The sequence below is a fragment of the Elgaria multicarinata genome, chromosome 17 (genome assembly GCF_023053635.1).
Source record: "Elgaria multicarinata webbii isolate HBS135686 ecotype San Diego chromosome 17, rElgMul1.1.pri, whole genome shotgun sequence".
Classification (NCBI taxonomy): domain Eukaryota; kingdom Metazoa; phylum Chordata; class Lepidosauria; order Squamata; family Anguidae; genus Elgaria; species Elgaria multicarinata.
This window is the reverse complement of record NC_086187.1, coordinates 4,941,974-4,963,103: the sequence shown is the minus strand read 5'-3', so window position 1 is coordinate 4,963,103 and position 21,130 is coordinate 4,941,974. Positions and strand designations below refer to the sequence as shown.

The 21,130-nt window shown below is 47.2% G+C and overlaps 1 protein-coding gene across 1 annotated transcript in view; it reads right to left on the bottom strand.

Moving 5' to 3' along the window:
- ZNF598 (zinc finger protein 598, E3 ubiquitin ligase) overlaps positions 1–21,130 on the bottom strand; it is an 82,473-nt gene that overhangs the window by 29,901 nt on the left and 31,442 nt on the right. The window lies entirely within an intron of this gene.

The following is a 21,130-nucleotide window of genomic DNA, read 5'->3' as shown; positions in this document are numbered from 1 at the left end:
GTAATTACCACCACCCCAAAGTCTCCACCCTAGATTAATTATACTTTTGCGACTGTTTTTCATGTCAAAAGCGCACCAGTCCAATTTGGGAGAGCAATTAGCATGAAATGAGACAGCAGCGTCTGACTATAATGGCCCATCTTAAGTGTCACTTGTCTGTGAAACTACGCAAGAACTCAAGTGATGTATCCCACTGAATAGGGGATTGTAAATACACCATCATAATGAATCTCTCTCTCTTTCTCTCTCTCTCTCTCTCTCTCTCTCTCTCACACACACACACACACACACACACACACACTGCTATTTGTAATCACTCTGTCAAGCAAATTGGGCAGAACCATGGCTTGTTCCCTCTCTCCCCACCCACCCACATCCATTTGGTGCCTTCTCAAAAGGGGTTGACATGGTTGGTCAGTGGCCAAGGGCCCAGAGGGGCCCATCCTTGCCCTTGAGCCTGCCACAGCTGTCACCACCATCTTCCTCCTCTACCTCTTCACATGGTGGGCAGCTGGCTGACAAAAAGGAAACACCCCCATTTTAAAAGGATTTTTTTTAATCCTACAGTTCAATAGTAGCAATCTGAACTAATCAAATGCTGCATTTGTGGGAGGGTGGTGGTGGACAATGAGGGCACAGGACAGTCTTTTCATCATTCCGATGTCACCACTTCAAAGAATCACAGAATAGTCAAGCCAGAAGGGGCCTCTAAGGCCATCAAGTCCAACCCCCTGCTCAGTGCCGGAATCCACCTTAGAGCATCCCTGACAGATGCCTCTTGAAGGCTTCTAGTGCAGGAGAACCCACAACCTCTCTAGGCCATTGGTTCTATTGTCATACTGCTCTAACTGTCAGGAAGTTTTTCCTGATGTCCACTCGGATATCAACCAGTAGTACATGTTACACTGGGGGCTCCTTCATGGTATGTATAGGCTTCTCTCAGACAGGCATTTTGAGAGGGTTTTTCTTTTTTTAACAAGGAGAATCACAAACTCAGTTTTGGATGGATATCAGAAGAATCACAGAGCTGGAAGGTACGTCAAATGTTGTCAATCCAACCTTCTGCTGATGCAGGAAATCTGCTATGATAGCCTCCTTGATAGGTGTCCTCCCAGCCTCTGCTTCAAAACCTCTAACAGTTTGTTAGAGTCAGTTGTAAATTGGAACCAATGATTTGGGCTCAACTCTTCGGAGAAACAAAAACAGAGTTGCCCCATGATCTGTGAGACAAAGCATCAAATATTTGAGGACAGCCATCATATTACCTCAATAATCGTTTGTCCAAGCTAAACACATCCAATGTCTTCAACCTTTCCTCATAGGATTTAATCTCCAGGTGTCTCAGGTTCTTTGGTCTCCTTCAGACATGTTCCAGTTTATTTCCTTCTTAAATTGCAGTGCCCAGAACTAGGCGCAGTTCTCCAGGTGAGGTCTGACCAAAGCAAAATGGAGTGTTACCATTACTTCTGACGATGATCCTAACACTATTATGTCTATTGATGCAACCCAGAATTGCATTGGCCTTTTATGCCTCTGCATCACACTGCTGGCTCGTGTTTAGCTTCTGGTCTACTAAAACCATAGGTTTTTTTTCACTAGTACTGCTGTCAAGGCTGATGTCAGGCATTTTGTAATTGTGCAATTCTTCTTACCTAAATGCAGAACAGTATATTTGTCTCATTTTGTTGGCTTTGGCCCAGTTCTGTATTCTGTCAAGATGACATTGAACCCTATTTCTGTCTTCTCAGGTATACCCCACACAGTTTGGTGCCACCTGAAAATTTGTGGCGCATCACCTCTACTCCTTTGTCCAAATATTTTATAAATATGTTAATCAATATTGGGTGAAGGACAGAAAATCACCAAGTTGGAAATAAATCTGTAACTGCCCAGCTGCCATTCAGAAATGCCTCCATACATGAAAAAGAATTTTCTGCTATGGTCACTATAAAAAGTAGATAAAGGGCGTATCTGCAGCTCGAACTAGATTTTGAGCTTTCACTTGGCATCATGCAATGATTGTGTCTAAAGCATAGATGCAAATCTCTTTGAAAATATGTTTCCAAATGTAATTATGTTTTCTTTTCTACAGCGAAAAATTATAATCACAATTATACAAAACATATTTATATGTCCTTTTGATATTAGCAGAGTAAGTATGCACATTGGAAGAAGCAGGACTTTCTTTCAGTGATAGTTTTAATTGTAGCAATTGCTGGTTCTTGTAAAAAAAAAAGACTACTTACAAACTTACTGGTATGCAAAAATGTACACCCCTCCCCCCCCAAAGAAAGGGGAGATACTAAAAAGCAATTCCTCTGAAGTTTTAACAGATTCCAGATAGCTGAGGAACCCATCATTCTTCCCTCCCCCTCAAAGGATTGCTTTTTGAATATAAAGGGGGACAAATTACCTGTCCTCAATGGAGCGTTCAGTTGATTTTTGCTGCGTGGGTTAGTGATCTGTACTGTGATAGGAAGGATGTACACCCAGAACAGGGACTCATGCAGAAATGCAATGGGCAGCTTCCTCCCAGGCCAGACATTTCTGCAGCATCTCTGCCTTGGCAGTGATTTTGTCATGACCTTAGAGTCCAATCCCACCCCTCACCACCTTCAGGAGATGACAGGGCGAGGTGTCAGAGTTCGAGAGAGAATTGCCCTCAGAGCCAACTTTGGGTGTTTTCACTACCCTAGATAATCTGGTGCAAGAAAAGGCCACTCTGCTAAGGTTTTGTGGCTGTCTTCTGACTCCGAAGGTTCCAACCCAGAAGCCCCAGAGGAAGCACAGTCTCACCTGTGCTGTTGAAGTCAATGTCTGTTGAAACAGCATGGGGCCCTTTAACGGAAGAGGCCTCTCTCACTGGAGGCAGAGGGAGCCAGCCAGCCAGAGCTGCAGCGGAGTTAAGGCTTAGAGCTCCATCAGCCGAGCATTTCATTGCACACTTGTTGCTCGGCACTCACGGATTTTCACGGGTCCCTCTAATGACGCCGTCTACCTCCTGCGCACCTCCCACCCCTTCTGGCCTTCTTCGCACCACAAAAAAACCCCCAGTAAGTCTGACTTATTTTTGAAGACAGAAGTTGCCGCTATCCCCTGCTGTGTGCAGGAGAAGCAGCGGGATCAAAATGGGCCACTGAATGGGCCACATGCACATTGTTTACTTCCTCTTTCAAAAGAGGAAGTAATGAGGGACAAACGCACAGGAGGAGAAGTGAGGGTAAGCAAACACGATTTCCCCCTGTGTGCGATTTCCCCCCTTAGTCCCAGGCTGCCTTTTGCTGAAGCAACGTTTGAGCCTTGCTCCTCTGGGTTTCTTTGTGGAGCTGTCCAGGGTGCTATACCCATCTGGGGAAAACCAAGCCTTGCCTTGCCTGGCTCTGCTCTGCCTTGCCAAAAGCTGCATTTTGCCCTGCTCTGCCACACTTGACTCTATCTTGTGGATCCAGAAGCCTCCCTGCACGGACCAGCACCCTCACACTGCTGTGGCCATTCCTCAGGGAAGAACGGGTCAAAGCTGCAATCCTGTGGCTATGCGTAGAATTTTGCTGGGACGGATCGAATCAGTGCAAAAATAGGGCAGAATTACTCACTTCCCAGGGTTGATTTGGAAGGAGCCAGAGCCATGGCTTCTACAGAGAAGCGTCCTCTCAGGGTGGATAATTTTTCAGCAGCTCTAGAATGTGGTGTGACTGATTGATCCAGAGACGCAGCCAAATGTCTCTGGAAAAGGGGGGGCTGGAGGCTTATTTTAGCACTTTATGGTTTAATCGATTTATCCCTGATAACATACGAGTCAGCGTTGCAGGAAAAATAAATACATTTTATTTTTACTTATTATTTATTGATTTACTACATTTCATTACCACTCAATAGCCAAAGCTCTTTGGGCAGCTAACAAAAGGGAAAGCCCTCAAATGCAACATAGAATCATAGAAGATGATTTTATTATCTTGGATCATCCCAAATTCTGCCTCTTGTTTTTTTCCAGGGTGTAAAAGCCAAAAAGGATTCTTTAATATTTCCTGGATAAGGAATAACCTAGGCACAGTAGTGCATGCACTGGTGACTTCCCAATTAAACTACTGCAATGCACTCTACATGGGGCTGCCCTTGAAGCCAACTCGGAAGTTGCAGCTGGTGCAGAATGCGGCAGCTAGATTGCTGACCAGTACATCCCACAAAGACCATATGACGCTGGCTGTCTATACACTTCCGGTCGGAATTTGAGGTGTTGGCAATGACTTTTAAAGCCCTAAATGGCTTAGGACCTCGATACTTGAGGGAGCGCCTCTCTGTATATCAGCCAGCCTGAGACCTGAGATCTGTTAGAGGAGCCCTCCTCCACATCCCACCAACACAAAACGTATGCTATGGTGGGACATGGGAGAGGGCCTTCTCTGTGGTGGCACCCTGGCTGTGGAATGCCCTCCCCTTGGAGGCCCGTCTGGTGCCGGCACTGGCTTTATTTCAGCACCAAGTTAAGACATGGCTTTTTAACAAAGTCTTTGATGGCTAAATTCACCAAGGATGCACATAGTTTTAATTGGTTTAAATGATTTTTTTTTACTGATTCCAAATTTTATACTGATTTTAGCTTGATTAATGGTTTAATTTGTTTTTAGCTGTGTATATTTATTGTTTTATATTGTTAGTATAATTTTATCTGTACACTGCCCTGAGATCCTAGTGACAGTGGGTGGGATACAAATGTTTTAATAAATAAATAAGTTATATAGAAGTGGGACTTGCTGAGAAATCAACTCCATAATTCTCCTCCTCACTATGAACCATTTCTATTATATTTGGAATGGTGGGGGAAATTCCTTTGAAAATCGGTGCCTGCATTTGTTCCCCCCCCCTCTTCCTGCCCCATCACTTTTTCCTTTTGTGTCATGACATTTAGATTGCAAGCCTTTGGGCAGGGACTGGATCAAACGTGATCTGCTCTGGGGGCCCTTTCAACTGAGGAGCAAGTAAATAATCAATCTTTTTCATTACCTATTACAGTAAGGTACCCCCGCCCCCGCCCCCAAATAATATTAGCAATGAACGAGTGTGTCCTTATGTGGCAGCCTTGCTTATTACATTTGGCCCCTGCCAAAGAGATAAATGGAGCTGCCTTACATTGAATCATGCCATTGGTTCATCTGGCCCAGTATTCTTGAGTCTCATGGAAGTGGCTCTCCGTGGCCTGCTTCTTCAGATCCTTTCAAATGAAGACTCCAAGAATCAAACCTGTTTGCAAAACATCTGCTCTACCACTGACGAATCAACTAGAGCTTCGGTTGCTTCACTGAATGATTAAGGATGCCAACCGTATGCACGTTTAGACAGAAAAAAGACCTACAATTCCCAGCGTTCTCCAGCCAGCCTTGCTGACTGGAGAATGCTGGGAGTTATAGGACTTTTTTCCTCCGTCTAAACATGCACAAGATTGCACCATAAAACAATTAATAATGGCAATCCTTTGAATAAAACCCCAAGCTTATAAAGCTCTCATGAATTGAAACAGGGGTGCAGAAACTCAGGCCTTGGCAGGATCTACACTGCCGCTTTAAAACGGTTTATAACAGTAGTGACAACTGTTGGAGCCCAGGGCACACGCTGTATAGAGCTTTCAAACAGTTTTCAAAGTGTCATATTCTGTTTGGTGTAGATCTGGCCCTGGGGGGCGGAGGCCAAATCTAGCCCGCAAGGGGTCTCAATCTTGCCCTCTGAGGTTCCTCCGCTATCCCTTTCCCTGGCCCCTTTTCCCCAACTGATGGTTTGGTGGCTTCCCGGGTTTTGTGCACTGAGCAGGGGGTTGGACTCGATGGCCTTATAGGCCCCTTCCAGCTCAACTATTCTATGATTCTCTAGGGGCAAAACCTTGGGGCATGTCATGCTATACTTTGGTGTCTAAGGGTACACCTAACACTAGCTTGAAAACTAGCTTGTAAGACCTACTCACTGGCAGTAAGAGGTTTAAGCTACAATAAACTGGGTTTTTTTTATTTCTTTATTTATTTGTGATATATACTGCTGAATATATAAATTGTTGTGATTTCAAGTCTTCCTGCCAAGAAGTGACGTCCCCAATAAAGACGTCTGCCGTGCAATTCACAAAGCCTTTATTCAGTAAATAGACACCTCTTCACACCTGAAGAGAGTGTGAAGGCCAGCAGCTCTCCTCTAAGCTTAACAAAGCAAGGCAGTTGCCTATAGACTAAATGGACAGTTTCCCAGTGTCCTACAGGCTTTTACTGATCCCCTCCTTCAGGGAGGGTCTTCAAGCTGTCACCTCTGCTGTGTGGCTAGTCTAGCGGACCACCTCCCACCTCCTCTCCACTCCACCCGCTTGACCCTGTGGCGGACTCTGGGATCTGTCAATTCCGATGCTCCCTCCAGCGAGAGCGGGGAGGAGAGGGATGGTGATCTCTGAGCCTGGGCCTCCTGTTTGATAAGCTCGTGGGAAGATTCCTCCTTGACTCCTGGAGAGTCTTGGAGAATTTCATCCCCCATTTCCTGCTTTCGCTAGTCTACTTCTTCTTCAGGCTCTGAGTCTGATTCAGAATTCAGAGCAGGGAAACTGGGCCAGATCCTGACTTACACACACACACACACACACACACCACTTATATGCCACTGTATATAATAAAATCCCTCAGTGGTTCGCAATAAATATTAACCCCACCCCTTTACAGCACTTTTATCCTGGCCTTTAGCCATAAAAGGCTATTTAAGACAGTCCCTGCCCACAGGCTTGCAATCTAAAAAACATGACACTAAAGGAAAGGGGATTAGGAGGGAGGAGGAAAAAGAAGCAAATTTAGGCACTTTACCTTTGACCCCACTCACCCCTGGAATGAGGCTCCTGAGAGCTTCTCCAAAATGTCACCCTTGGGCTGAGAGAGACTCACACACCCATGAATTAAAATCTCTATGAGCCATGGGGTGCAAGTTCTAAGACACAGCCCCACAGGGAAGCAGGGTGGAGAATGACCATACACACACAGTCCTACCATTGAAACCGGGGGGGGGGGGCGTTCGAGGAATTGGAAGGCATGGTTTTGCATCTCTTTTCTTAACTCTATGCTGAAAGCATTTTCAAGGCGTAAAACCCACCCAGCATCCTTTCGGTCCCTCCTGCCCTGCCAGCTGTCTCATTTCCTTTACACAGAGCATTTACCAGAGGATGTTTGCCCGTGGGAATTATGCAGTGGCAGGGGTTGGAAGCATAGCTCTCCTGGGATTCCCCACTCTGAGAACACCTCCCCTCTCAGCTGCTGAATCACCTGTCTTTTTCTCTTGCTGATTCAGGATCTCTTCCTGGGCAGAGACAGGCACCCCAGGGACGTCTTCCTCATCTATATACTGCTCAGAGATGAAAAACAAAAACAAATCCCAAGCAAGCAATCATTTCCCCCTAAACACTCCTCAGACTCTGATCTCTTGTGCCTGCCTAGCAAACTGATTCCGTTGACTTGGGGCCGTTGCCATCTTTGAACCCCATGAGAAACATGGTCCAGTTGGGTTCCATTGTCATACTGCTCTAACAGTCAGGAAGCTTTTTATGATGTCCAGCCAGTATCTGGCTTCATAGAATCATAGAATAGTAGAGTTGGAAGGGGCCTATAAGGCCATCAAGTCCACCCCCTGCCCAATGCAGGAATCCACCTTCCTGTAACTTGAGCCCATTATTCCGTGTCCTGCACTCTGGGAGGATCGAGAAGAGATCCCAGCCCTCCTCTGTGTGACAACTTTTCAAGTATTTCAAGAGCGCTCTCATGTCTCCCCTCAGCCTTCAATTCTCCAGGCTAAGCATGCCCAGTTCTTTCCGTCTCTCCTCATAGGGCTTTGTTTCCAGACCCCTGATCATCCGTGTTGCCCTCTGCTGAACCCCCTCCAGCTTGTCTGCATCCTTCTTGAAGTGTGGTGCCCAGAAATGGCATCAATATTATAGCTGGACAATGAGGAGCTGTGCCCTCACAGGGCTCCCCATTGACCTTTTGGCTAGACCTCAGTGTACACTTATTTGGGAGTAAATTTCATTCAGAGCTGGCCCTACTACTAGGCAGAGTGAGGCAGCTGTCTCAGGCAGCAATTGCTGGGGGCCGGGAAAGGACAGAAAACTGTTGAAGGGCCGGCCCTGTTCCCCCAAAGGCACAGTGGAGGAGGCTGTCCCAATCACCAGTGGTGAAGTTGGAGTCAACTGCCTGCCTGAATGTGGAGTTTGGGGTGGGTCGGAGCAGGTCCATCTTGCCCTTTGCCTCAGCCAGCAAAAGATGTTGTGCTCAATAAGACTTACTTCTGAATAAACGTGGGCTGCTTGCTAAGGTTCTTCTTTAATAGCTTTTAATCTTTACTTTTGATACATGTATAGGCTGCTTTTCCAGATGTTCGCTATTGAAAAACAAGCCTAATAAATTCAGATTTGTTTATGCATATCTAGTCATCAGACCATCACAAACTGAACATTTAACAGAGGGAATTACATATCTCTATAAAAAAGTAACGCATTAACATAAATAAGACTGACACAAGTCTAAATTACATAAAACAAATGTAAAATTCTAGAACTCATGGTGTTGCACTTTTAAAATGTTGTCTGTATTTTAGCATGTTAAGTTAAATAAAATTAACGCAGACCTGAATAAACGGATATAAAATCAGCCATGAACTTAAAATTCTGAATCTTCCTGACAAAGCAGCCTAACGAGATAAAACAAAACAGAAACCAGCAATGATTAAAAAACAACCTGAAATCAGCTGCACTGTTCTCCTGTTTAGCTGATAAGTTTGCAAATTGGGATGTTTTAAAATTGGTTATTTTCATTTAATATAGCCGTTGCTCATAATCTCTGAAAAATCTTTAAACCATCGTATTATAACTCCTGTCAGAAATGGTTGTATAAATGGGATTGTTCTGCAGGCAAGCAAGAAAACCCACAAAATAATAATTGAATCATGTATTTTTAACTCGGTACTAATGGATCTGTTGCTTCAGGAGGGGACCGCTAAGGAGTTTCTTACTTGAGTATGTGGCATTTATTCTTTTGACAGGGTAATTTGGGAAACCTGTTTTATGCCAAGGAAGCCAGCTGCGAAACTTCCACAGTCAGGGTGATGGAAAGAGCCTCCCCAAAAAACTGCCTTTAAAAATAAATAAATTAGAAGTTTAGGCATTTGTTCTGAGTTTTGCAATTTACACTAAATGGGTTTATTAAGAGGAATTATGCTGAGATGTGGTCTTGTCACAGTTTGCTCTCTAGAGATCCTCAAGCTCCCAGAAAGCTATGCAATCAAGGACATGTGTACCTGTTAGATTAAAAGTATATATTGTTGGTTCACATCCTTTGATTCAGTTTAGCACAGAAAGGGCATATAATCTGCACCTTCTCTGACTCTGGACTACAAATTGTAATTGAATTGACAGGAGTCACCCTCAGGTGAGTAGGCAAAGCATGGAAACTCCAGGTATAAGGAGAAACTTCCTGACCATCAAGTTACCACCAATGTCAAGCCACTCAAAGGGTAACTTAAACTGGGCAAGTTAATGCTCTGGTGCAAAATATGTTTCATTCCTGAAGCATCCTTGCCTCTGGAAATGCCATTAGCAGTTCTCGGCAACCACTTTAGTCACATGTTAAGAGAGTCACATGTTTTAATAATCAATGCTTTAAAAAAACCCAGCTGCTTTAAGACCAGAGTTAAAGCTACTTCATATTGGCTCATGCTCCACAAAGCCAGGAAATTGGAAGCTAAGGCTGATGCCTTAACAGATGTACTCCTCGATCAGTGATGCTGTTGTGCAATGTCGCCAGTGGTGCATGCTTCCAACTTACCTTCCATGCACCCACATGTGTCCTTGGTCTTTTAGATGGGGAGGATGGAGTGCCTGGGACCAGCGAAGATAAGCCACCTGTCCCGTATTACTTTATGAAGCAAGTGAGCCAAACTGTATTTATTGCTAGAGGAATCCTCCCATGAGTTGGCCGTGTGTTGCTGGTAAGCAAGCAGAAATGTTGACATTGTCCAACATCTGTTAAAGCGTCAACCTTAACTTCCAATTGCCTGGATTTGTTGAGCTTGAGCCAACATGAGATGACCTTAACACTGGTCTTAAAACAGGTTTTTTTTTTAAAAAAAATCATTGAATATTGTCTTAATCAGTTGAAAGTTCCACCCTTCAATTTTTTGCCTTTGTAGATTTCTTGAGTGAATGTCAGATAGCAAGAGGAGTTTCATCTAACAAGACTCGTATAAAGCCCGTATTGCCATGGGTGCTAGTAGTCCTGCCCCTTTCCTGCTTTTTTGCCCTTGAGCCCCCTCACCACAGAGGGGCTCATGAAAAATGCAATTGTGCCTCATGCATAGTGAATTTGCATGTGACATGGCCCCGCCTCCTTCCTCACATGTCCTGATTGGACGCCTCAGTCTCTTTCCCCCTCCCCCACTGGCAGAGTGAGCTTAACCATGCAGGTGTGCCCAGGCCTGCCCTGCTTGTTTGGCGGAGAGGAAATTAATTGCTATTAAAGCTTGAGCTTCAGACTTTTTTGAACGTTCAAAACTTTCTGGCCGTCTACACTGCTCAAGCTTCATTTTTTAAAAAAAATGAGCAACATTGGTCTGGTAGATCTCAAGTAATAAGCCTTTTACTACGATATTCTTATATAATAATAATAATAATAATAATAATAATAATAATAATAATAATAATAATAATTTGTTACCCACCTCTCCCTCTGGATCGAGGCGGGGTACAATACAAATAAAAACAACATAAAATACATAAAACTAATTCAAACATTTAAAACCACTGCATCATTAAAAGCAGCACACCATTAAAAAAGGCATCTTAAAATTCAGCTGGGTAGGCCTGCCGGAAGAGATCAGTCTTTATGGCACTCTTAAATTCCAGAAGACTGTTACGTTTACGAATCTCCTCCGGCAGACCATTCCACAGTCTGGGAGCAGCGGAAGAAAAGGTCCTCTGGGTAACAGTTGTCAGCCTTGTTTTTGTTGGCTGGAGTAAATTCTTCCCAGAGGACCTGAGTGTGCGGGGTTACCGGAGAAGGTGATCCTGCAGGTAACCTGGACCCAAACCATGTAGGGCTTTAAAGTACACTTTATACTTTGCCCGGAAACTAATTGGCAGCCAGTGTAGAGATTTTAAGACTGCTGTGATGTGTACCTACCATCTTGGTCACCTAGGTGTACCGGTGACCAAGATGGGATTCAACAGAGACAAATGTGCATTTAGATTAAAACAAACTAAAGCACATGTATAGGGCAGGGAAAACCTGGCTTGGCAGAAGTAGATGTGAAATGGAGCCAGATGTCTTAGTGGATTACAAGCTAAGAAAGCGAATGCAATCTTGGGCCGCGTTACCAGAAGCATAGTAGGAAGTAATCATTCTGTATTATCAGGCCGCATTTGGAATACTGTGGTCACCTCATTTAAAGACAGGCATTGACAAGTTGGAGCACATCCAAAGAGCATAAGAAACATAAGAGGGACCCGCTGGATCAGACCGGAGGTCCATCTAGTCCAGCACTTTGCTCACACAGTGGCCCACCAGCTGTCGACCAGGGACCCACAAGCAGGACATGGTGTAACAGCACCCTCCCACCCATGTTCCCCAGCAACTGGTGCACACAGGCTTACTGCCTCGGATACTGGAGGCAGCCACAACCATCAGGGCTAGTAGCCATTGATAGCCTTCTCCTCCAGGAATTTATCCAACCCCCTTTTAAAGCCATCCAAATTTTTACTCAAAAATAAGCACAGAGAACCTGATATGGATCAGGACCCTAGAGTGGGAGATAGGAACTTTAACCCTTTGCACTACACCTGCAATTTACTTTACAATAGGATGTAAAGAACTATTGAACTATAGAACACCTCCTCCCATATATACCTGCCCGGACCCTAAGGTCATCCTCAGGGGTCCTTCTCCATGAGCCCCTGCCAAAGGAAGTGGAGGAGGGCCTTCTCTGCTGTGGCACCCCGGTTGTGGAATGAGCTCCCTAAGGAGGTTCGCTACATTATATGCTTTTAGACGCCAGGTGAAGACCTTTTTATTCTCCCAGCATTTTAGCAGTCTATACATAAATTTTAACTTGGTGTTTTAAATTTGTAATTTTGCATTGCTGCTGTTTTTATCTGGTTGAGCTTTTGTATTGTATTTTATATTATGGTTTTATACTGTTGTTTTATACTTTGAATGGTTTTAATTTTTGTGAACCGCCCAGAGAGCTCCAGCTATTGGGCGGTATAGAAATGTAATAAATAAATAAATAAATAAATATGTGTCAAGAAATACTTTTGTAAGCCGCCATGAGAGCCTTTTTCGGCTGAATGACGGCATAAAAATCCTTAAATAAATAAATAAATAAAATAAATATGTCAATTTGGCAATGTAAATTGTAGTTGAGCTTGATCCAAACTGGGATCCCAGCATGGGGAGCAAGGGATTAAAGTCACCCTATCCCCATGCTAGGATCCCAATCTGTGTAGCCTGACTTGTGAGGCCACATTCCATAACTAAAGAAATAGTTTGGCACAGCGAGGCATTTCAGGACCCTGGACAGATCTCTGTTGGCTGGAACTCATTCAGGAAGAGCTGTTGTCTCAGCAACATGCAGAGGCCATCTGAAGCCTTATGAACGCTTCCAGGTATGGACCACTGGCTCCTAAAGTGTGGAAGTGATGAAGCCTGTATCAAAGGGGAACCCTCTGACTATGAGGAGTAAAACCGCATCCTCTAGCCTGGGAAAGTCCCAGTGTAGGAGATGATGGATTACTGGATGAAGCCTCCTCCCCCTCTGAGCCAGAGGCAGGATTGAAGTTGGAGAATATCACAAGTGTGAATTTATTTATTTTATTTATTTACAATATTTATATACTGCTTCCCATTCAGAATTTCGGAGTGGTGGACAAAATAAACTAGAATAAAAATAGAATAAAAACACATTAAAGTATATTTTAAAAGAAACAAGGTGAAAAATAAACTGTAGCTGGTCACTAAGGGAAAGCTTCCTGGAACAATGATGTTTTCAGGACGCGCCGGAAGGAATACAAAGTTGGCACCTGCCTGATCTCCAGAGGCAGGGAATACCATGGGGGGAGGGCACCACCCTAATGGACTCCAATTGCATGCTAGGTTTATGTGGAACCACCAGGAGCATGCCCTCAGATGACCTCAGTGACCAGGCAGGTTGGTAGGGGAGAAGGCGCTCTCTCAGGTATCCTGGTCCCAAGTTGTTTAGGGCTTTGTACACAAGTACAAGAACCTTAAACCTGGCCTGGTAGCAAATAGGCAGCCAGTGCAGTTCCCTCAGCAAAGGAGTTACATGCTGGAAAGGGGCAGCTCTGGTCAACAGCCGAGCTGCAGCATTCTGCACTAGATCTAGCTTCCAGAGCAGCTTCAAGGGCAGCCCCACATAGGGTGTGTTGCAGTGATCCAGCCTTGAGCTTACTAATGCCTGTACTGCCATGGCCACCCGAATGTGTGTGTAGTATATGTTGCGGATGGTGTATGTTGAGGTGTATTTTGTGGATGGTGTGTATTTCAATTGAGTGTGGATGGTCTACCCGGATTGAGGTCTCAACATAGATTAAGGAATGCGTGTTCGCTCTATTTTCTGATCCATGACATTGTCCAGTTTTGAAGTGTTTCAGAGAGTAACAAGCTGTTGTTGTCCAAGATTCTGACGTTAGTTACTAGTTCCCAGTTTGTTATTTGCATGACACTTCAAAAAAGAGCTCCATCAGTAAACCAAATGAAGACCCTGGTGTTTAAATATTCTTGGACCTCAAAATTAGGGAGACCATGTAATATATCTCTGTGTTTGGGAGACCTTCCCCCTTGAAGATAAACAAGAATTCTCTGCAATCAAAGCTGCCGTTTTGATGCAAAACACATTAATGCATGATGACCTCTGATGACAACGACAAATTAAAGAATGGGTCCTCTGCACCCCAAATAAGCTGTAGGCCACCCCAAATCACACACTCATCCAGGAGAATGTCATCTATAAGATGGCACTGAAATATATCTGATCCAAATCTTTTTATGCGTGTAGGGCCTTGTCAAGCACGGTGCCCCATGCCAATAATTGTTGAAATACATAGTAGAAAAGAATCAGCAACTGGTGCTGTGAAGCCCAAATTAAGCTTTGGGCCACCACAAATCATACACCCACACACACAGTATTGTGGGTAAAGGGTGCCTGCAGTCCCACTTTCATGGTGTTCTTGCTTCTGCACCACCCTAATAGATCCAAAAGATCCAGTAAGAACCACCAGTTGTTGGGGAACATGGGTGGGAGGGTGCTGTTGCACCTGTGTCCCTGGTCAACAGCTGGTTGGCCACTGTGTGAACAGAGTGCTGGAGTAGATGGACCCTGGGTCTGATTCAGCAGGGCTCTTCTGATGTTCTTAACTTAGCATTTTTACTTACTTTCCATAGGAATAAACACTATCTCCTGGTTATCATCATTCATCTCAATACTTGCTCTGTTGTTTTCCTTTTTCTAATAAATGAGAAAAGTGAAAAGTGCCCTTGTCATGGCATGAGCATAAACGTAGTCATCCTCTGTTGTTTAATCACACATGAATTCATACTGACAGCAGCAAATGTCTTCCGCACACTTGGCAAGAATTAGCTAATTAGACTGGTATGATCAGGCATCAAAGCCTTGCAAAAAAGCCCAATAGACAGTGAAATGTTTCACCATACGAACGCTCTTCCTGTGCGTTTGCCTCTGTGCCAACTGAGTGTGTGTTAAAGAAAGTTACAATTTAATTTTCGGGTTGATTTTCTTTTGGATGATTAATAGTCTACTACCATTTCCCAGACTTTAGGGGTTGGAACCAGGGTCATGCCAGGAGAAAACAAGAATATGAAACTCATAATTAGGTTTGAGCTGAGGGGAGCCTCCATCTTTGACTCAATGGCTGACGTTAGTTTCCTTAGAAATACTGAAGAAGCACTCAAAATAGATGTCTTATAATACAGCTAGAAGCAGTCCAGGAAGCACCAACCCAGAATTTATTTATTTATTTATTTATTATTACATTTTTATACCGCCCAATAGCCGAAGCTCTCTGGGCGGTTCACAAAAATTATCTGGGCGGTTCACAAAAGAAGTTGGAGCATCTCTCCTATGAGAAAAGGCTAAAAATTTAGGGCTTTTTAGTTTAGAAAGAAGAGAATTAAGGAGGGACTGTCACTTGAGAGAGGTTTACAAAGTGATGTTAGGGAGAGGAAAATGTTCCTGGCTAGGGGATACTGGGAGTTGTAGTCCAACAATCTGAATGGCCTGAGGTTGAGGAAGGCTGATATAGAGTCTCCCAAAGAAGTCACTTGGCAGTGCATTAGCTACATAGAAATAAAGTACCCCCAGGCAGTGTGTAAATCCATGCAAAATGCACTGCCACAGGTCCTGGTGACAGCCACTAACCTCAAAGTCTTTTAAAATGGACTAAAGAAATTCTTGGAGGAGGAGGAGGTTGTGGTGATGAAGAGATCTAATCAACAGCTTTTAGCTGTGATGGTTAAATAAAGCCTCCTTGTTCAGGAGTACTATACCTCTGAGTGCCAGATGCTAGACGAAAACAAGAGGAGGTGGCCGTCACTTGCTTCATGGATTACTTGTGAGTTTTCTATTTGGCTGTGGTCAGAAATCAGAGTGCTGGACAGTGCAGACCTGGGTTCTGATGTGGCAAGGCAATTCGTAGGTTCTGTAGCCACAATCATTCCTGTAGCTCCGTATAGAACAGAAAGTGTGCATGCAAAGTTTGAGGTACATTTGTGCCTGGAGTGAAACACAGCGCCAGAGTTTACTACCCGAGCAAGAATACTTTGAAGGACGTCCCTCCAAGGGGTGAGGATCTCTCTCTGCCACATCCAAGGGTTGCGATGCCTGCAGTGTTGCAAGGGATTTCCTGTACTCATTTAGCGCATTTCTTAGCTGCCTTTCAAGATCAAGATCTTCCCAAGGGAGCAGCTAACCTGGAGCCAACTTAAAATCTCGTTTGAGATTTCATTTGGGGTTGGTTTTGCCTTGAATCGCTCCAGTTTATTTGTGTCTCCCAGTTCTCGCACACACATTACGCATTTGGGCTTAGGGGCTTTTCTTCATAGAAAAAAATGGGTGCTTTTCTTCATAGAGAGCCACCGGTTTTATTTCCTGCCCTGCTGCTTCTTTGGGCAACGATAAAGTTCAAAAGCCAAAAAAGGGAAGGAACCCCAAGAAGGAAGCCAAAAAGGCCAAAGGGGTGAAAAGGAAGATGTAGTTTTATTACAAATAATTACCAACGCGTTTCGGACTCTAAGGTCCTTTCTCAGGGTAGTTCAAACAAAAGTGATACATCAAATCTCGTATGGACCCACAGTCTATCGTGAGGAAGGACCTTGGAATCCGAAACGCGTTGGTAGTTCCGTCTTCCTTTTCACCCCTTTGCCTTTGGCTTTTTTGGCTTCCAATGCTGAAGTTCACCAGCTGTCAGTACAAAAGCCGGGCGCTTTTCCCCCTCTCTGGGGGTCTCATAAATGTGGGTCGAGTGCTCAAGGCGGCCGCGTTGCCTTCGCCCTGGCAGGTCCCCCGCGCGGCGCCTTCGGGCAGCCGCTTTCCCGAAGCCCCCCTGGCTTCCCCACGAGGCCCCGGGCCGCGCGCTCACGTCCAGGCTCTCGCTAAGCAACACAGGCTGCAGAGATTTGATGGGTGGCGCTGCACCCCCCCCCACCCCCCGGGGCTCTGGAGTGCTGCGTTTCCCCCGAGGGCGCTGCTGTGGAGCAGGGCACCGGAGGCCCCAAGTCACCGCAGCGAGCTGACGGCAGGCAGGACTTGCACCGGTCCAACTTTGCCTGGCACAGACGTAAGCGATGTCGGGGAGGCGGCGTCAGCGGCGTTGTGAACCTGCGGGGTGGGGTTTGGGGGGGCGGCAGCCTGAAAAGGGTGGAGCCACGAAAGGCGGCTCCTCCCCCCGCCCCGCCCCGCCGCCGCCTGTGCTTTATATGGCCGTCGGGGCCGGCGGGCAGCAAGAGCGCGCGCCTCCCGGTCCGCCCGCCCCTGCCTCCTCTGTGGGCTTGCCCGAGCTCCGCTCCCGCCGCACCCTGTCGCCGGGAAGGCGGCTGCCTCCGCGGGCTGTGCGGGTCCTGAGCCCGCCGGGCGGGCGAGAGGGACCCTCGCTCCCTGCCGCTGGCGGTGCCGCCGACGCCGCAGCAGCCATGCTGTGGCGGCCGCTGCCCCGAGGGCGCTGCCAAGGCCTGGCCTTGCTGGCCTTGCTCGCGCTGCTGGCGCCGGCCGGGGCCTGGTACAAGCACGTGGCCAGCCCCCGGTACCACACGGTGGGCCGCGCGTCGGGGCTGCTGATGGGCGTGCGCCGCTCGCCTTACCTGTGGCGCCGGCAGATGGACGAGGGGGGCGCGCCGCCGCCGCCCGCCCCGCCCCCGCGCGGCGCTCCCCGCTGGCTGCGGCTGCAGCTGCTGCTGCGGGAGGGGGCCCGCAGCGCTGTGGGGCAGCCGCCGCCGGACCTCGCCTCCCCGGGGGCGCCCCGGGAGAGAGCGGCCCTCGGGCCCCCGAGCCGTCGGGGCGGCGGCGGCGGGAGCGCCGGGCTAGCCTGGGACGCCCCGTGCCCCCCCGCATGCCAGGGGGAGGCCCCCTGGCTGCGAGGACGCGCCGCCGCCGCCGCCCGAGTTCCTCCTGCCGAGAGGAGCCACGCGGAAGAACGGGCAGCCGGCCAGGTAAAGCACGGGCCCCCGCGCGACGCAGCGCCCCCTGCCGGGGAAGGGGTGACTCGGAAGGCTGGCCCACGCCTCCCTGAGGACTAGCTTCCCCTCGAGCCACCTGCGTTGCGCCTGCCGCCGCCTGTCCGTCTCCGCCCGATCTGGGGTGGACTGCGCCGCCCTCTCCCCCAGCCCCTGTTTTCGGGACACGCTTGTGGGCGGGGTGGGGGGTGGTTCTGGCTCTCGGCTTGCCAGCGGGGAACCGGAGCGTGGGAGTCGGTCTGGTGTGAAAGAGAAAGAGCACACGCGTGTTTGCGTGCCTTGTGGATTGCTTGCGGGTGTTCTTTAGGCAGCTCCTAGTGCTGGGCTGCAGGCGGATTTGGAATGATGGGAGGTACAGTCCACAACACCTGGAGGGCACCGGCGTAACGGGAGGTTGCTGCTTCGCCTCGCAGGCGGTGCCAGAGCAACAGGATAATTAGTTTGCCGGAACGAAGTGGTGGCAGAGAACGATCGCAGCGTGAGCACAGGCGTGGTGGGAACATGCCACGGACAACAGTGTAGAAGCTAACTTGAGTTCCAGAGTAGCCCAAACACCAAGAGCAGAATTAAGGAGGAGGTCGTTGTTGTTAATAATTATTATAGATCAAGGAATTTAGGAGTTTCGCTGCAGCCGAGTGGAAACACAGCAGAAACTTTTGAGTATCTAAAAAAACTGTGTGCAAAGTCATTGAGCCAAGGAGCCTTCCTTTCTTTGCAGATGCGTTTCATAGGAGGCGTGGGGATGGATCCAGACATAGCCATGCATAGAGTAAACCCATTAGAATCAATGGGACTTGAGTTAGTCATGAGAAACAAGCCCCGTTGAATTCAGTGAGTCTACTTTGACTAAACCTGGATCCAGCCCATGGAACCCGCTTCTTACATGCACAGACACCACTTGGTACTCTCCATGCTGGCTTTATGCAAGGCTGGCTGAGTTGCAACAGACGTGTGGACTGGCTGCCTGGACACGCTTCGCCTTGGAGGGGACACACAGACACTCCCTGCGGTGTTTTACCTGGCACATCCATACAGGAACGTCATGCCTTGTTGGTGCACTTGTCAGGTCACGAACCAGCCCGTAGATCCTGGCCCCGGGGTGGCCTGGCCGCATAGGGAAAACGTTTGTCTGCGGCTGCGGTGGGGAACCTCTTTCAGCCTGGGGGCTGGATTCAATTTTGCAGGTGCTCTCTGGGGTAGGGGCTGTGTTCTAGTGATGGGAGGGGCCACAGGCAACCGGGGGGGGGGGGGAAGGCTACGGGGTTGGAAGTCAAAAATACAAAAAAATCCTCAAGCATATTGTAGCTTCAAGCTCTTATTGCCAGAAATTAAGCCTTAGGAGAGAGATCCTTACCTGTTAGAAAGGGGGAACAACCACACGAAAGCCAGGAAAACCACAAAATGATTGGTTGATAGGAGAAAAGGGGCGAGGAAACTCAAAGGGCCAGACCAGGACCCCAGGAAAACTGGATTTGGCCACCAGCCCTGAGGTTCCCCACCCCTGGTCTAAAGTATGCCTGTGGGCCATAATGAATGGCCTGGATTGCATGTGACAACAGCCCATGGGTTAAACAAACCACAGGCTCCCATATAGGGGCAGGAGAGAATGGGCGCACTACCTGCAGTGCGCCTGCTACCTCTGCTTTTACTCAGCAACCCACAAGTGGCTCCTTTGTAAGTTGCTGAACATGATGTCTTGAGCTGGACCGCTGGGTAGTTTAGGGGCTAAACAATCCAGCAGTTAACCCATGGTTTCTTGTTGGGTTAGCTGCTGGGTTGTTTAGCCCCTAAACCATCCAGCGGTCCAGTTTCAAATGTCACGATTAGCAGCTTATGAAGGAGACGGTTGCGAGTTGCTGAGTAAAAGCGGAAGTGCCGGGCGAACTACAGGCAATACATATGCTGTCTCCCGCTCATCCCTGACGGCCCATGGGTTGTTACACGCAAACTTGCCCTGAATTATAAGAGACATGAGGTTGCTGCCAGAAATGACAACCCTATGTTGAGCTCCCCCTCCCTCTCCCCCTTTACAACACACGCCAAATGTCCTGAAATCATGGCAATGTCTGTTTCCCTCCTCCCCTGCCTCATTATCACAATGTCATTAGGTTATAAGTAAGTTTTGTAGGGTGAACAGAGAACCTGACACATGCCTGCCATTTTAGGCAGTAGCCCTGTGGTTCTTATAATGTTTAGTTGTGCCCTGAAAAAAAAGTAGAAAACGGCCTCTTCTTATCAATGTAGGAAATGGGGGGCAATCCAGAAGAAGGGAGTGGCATCAGTGCATGTAACAGAAAGCTAAAAAAAATCATCTAGGTGCTCTTTTTCCTCCTTTAGCATTTTTGAGCCTGAGATCTGATCTCTGATGAGATGAGAGGTGTTCTGCCAAAGGACTTGTCTGAAGAAAGCCACTGGACTGACATGGAAACAGATTCCAGTACCAGAAGGATTTCAGGGCGGCTGTTTCGACTTGGAACCACGCATATCCACTCCCAAAAGAAGGAACCTGGCTGTGAGATCCCTCACATCACAATTGTACGGATTCTCCACTCGACGGCTGCACTCTTCAGATCCCTGGGATCATGGCCACAGGCTCTTTGAGTTCCTTTTTTCAACTGTCGGGACGTGGGTGGGAACTTCCTCCAGCCCTCTAACCAGCTTCATGCTTACATCTTGGGGAGGGGAATCAAGTAAGAGATATATAGTATTCATTATTATTTTCAGATTCCCTATGACGGCTTCTTTGCAATACAATGTGTACTGTTTTTTCCCCCCTCTGGGATGCTGTACTAATTAAAAACAAAATCTAATCAACTATATTATATCCTCTCTTGTGTTAACAAGATATTAAACAAATTTTGGAGGAGGGTGGGTAGAGAGTGCCAACTGGACTGGAGCCAAAGAGGGAGGTCGCAGCATGAGGAGGAACCCCAGCATTGCAGAAGTATGACAAATCTTTTTTTAAAACTGAGAGGTGAAGAAGCAACTTACTGGGTCATCAAACGAGTGTTTTATCGCATGCTCACTACTGACCACTTACGGATGTGCGCGCGTCCTTTAGGTGACGACGTCCGCCTCTTGCGCACCTCCCACTTCTGCTTGCTTTTCCATTGCAAAATAGACCCCTTTTAATCCGACCTTTTTTTTAAAAAAAATGGAATGTGCCGCAATCACCTGCAGTGTGGAGGAAAAGCAGCGCGATAGAAACGTCCCCTGAATGGGCCACGTGGTCTTTGTTTACTTCCTCCTTCCCCTCCAGGCGGAAAGAGGAAGTAATGCGGGGGTGGAGAAGCAACGGTAAGGAAATGCGATTTCCCCCCATGTGATGACGCTCCTTATAAGGACTGAGATTGATCATTGCCCACAGAATA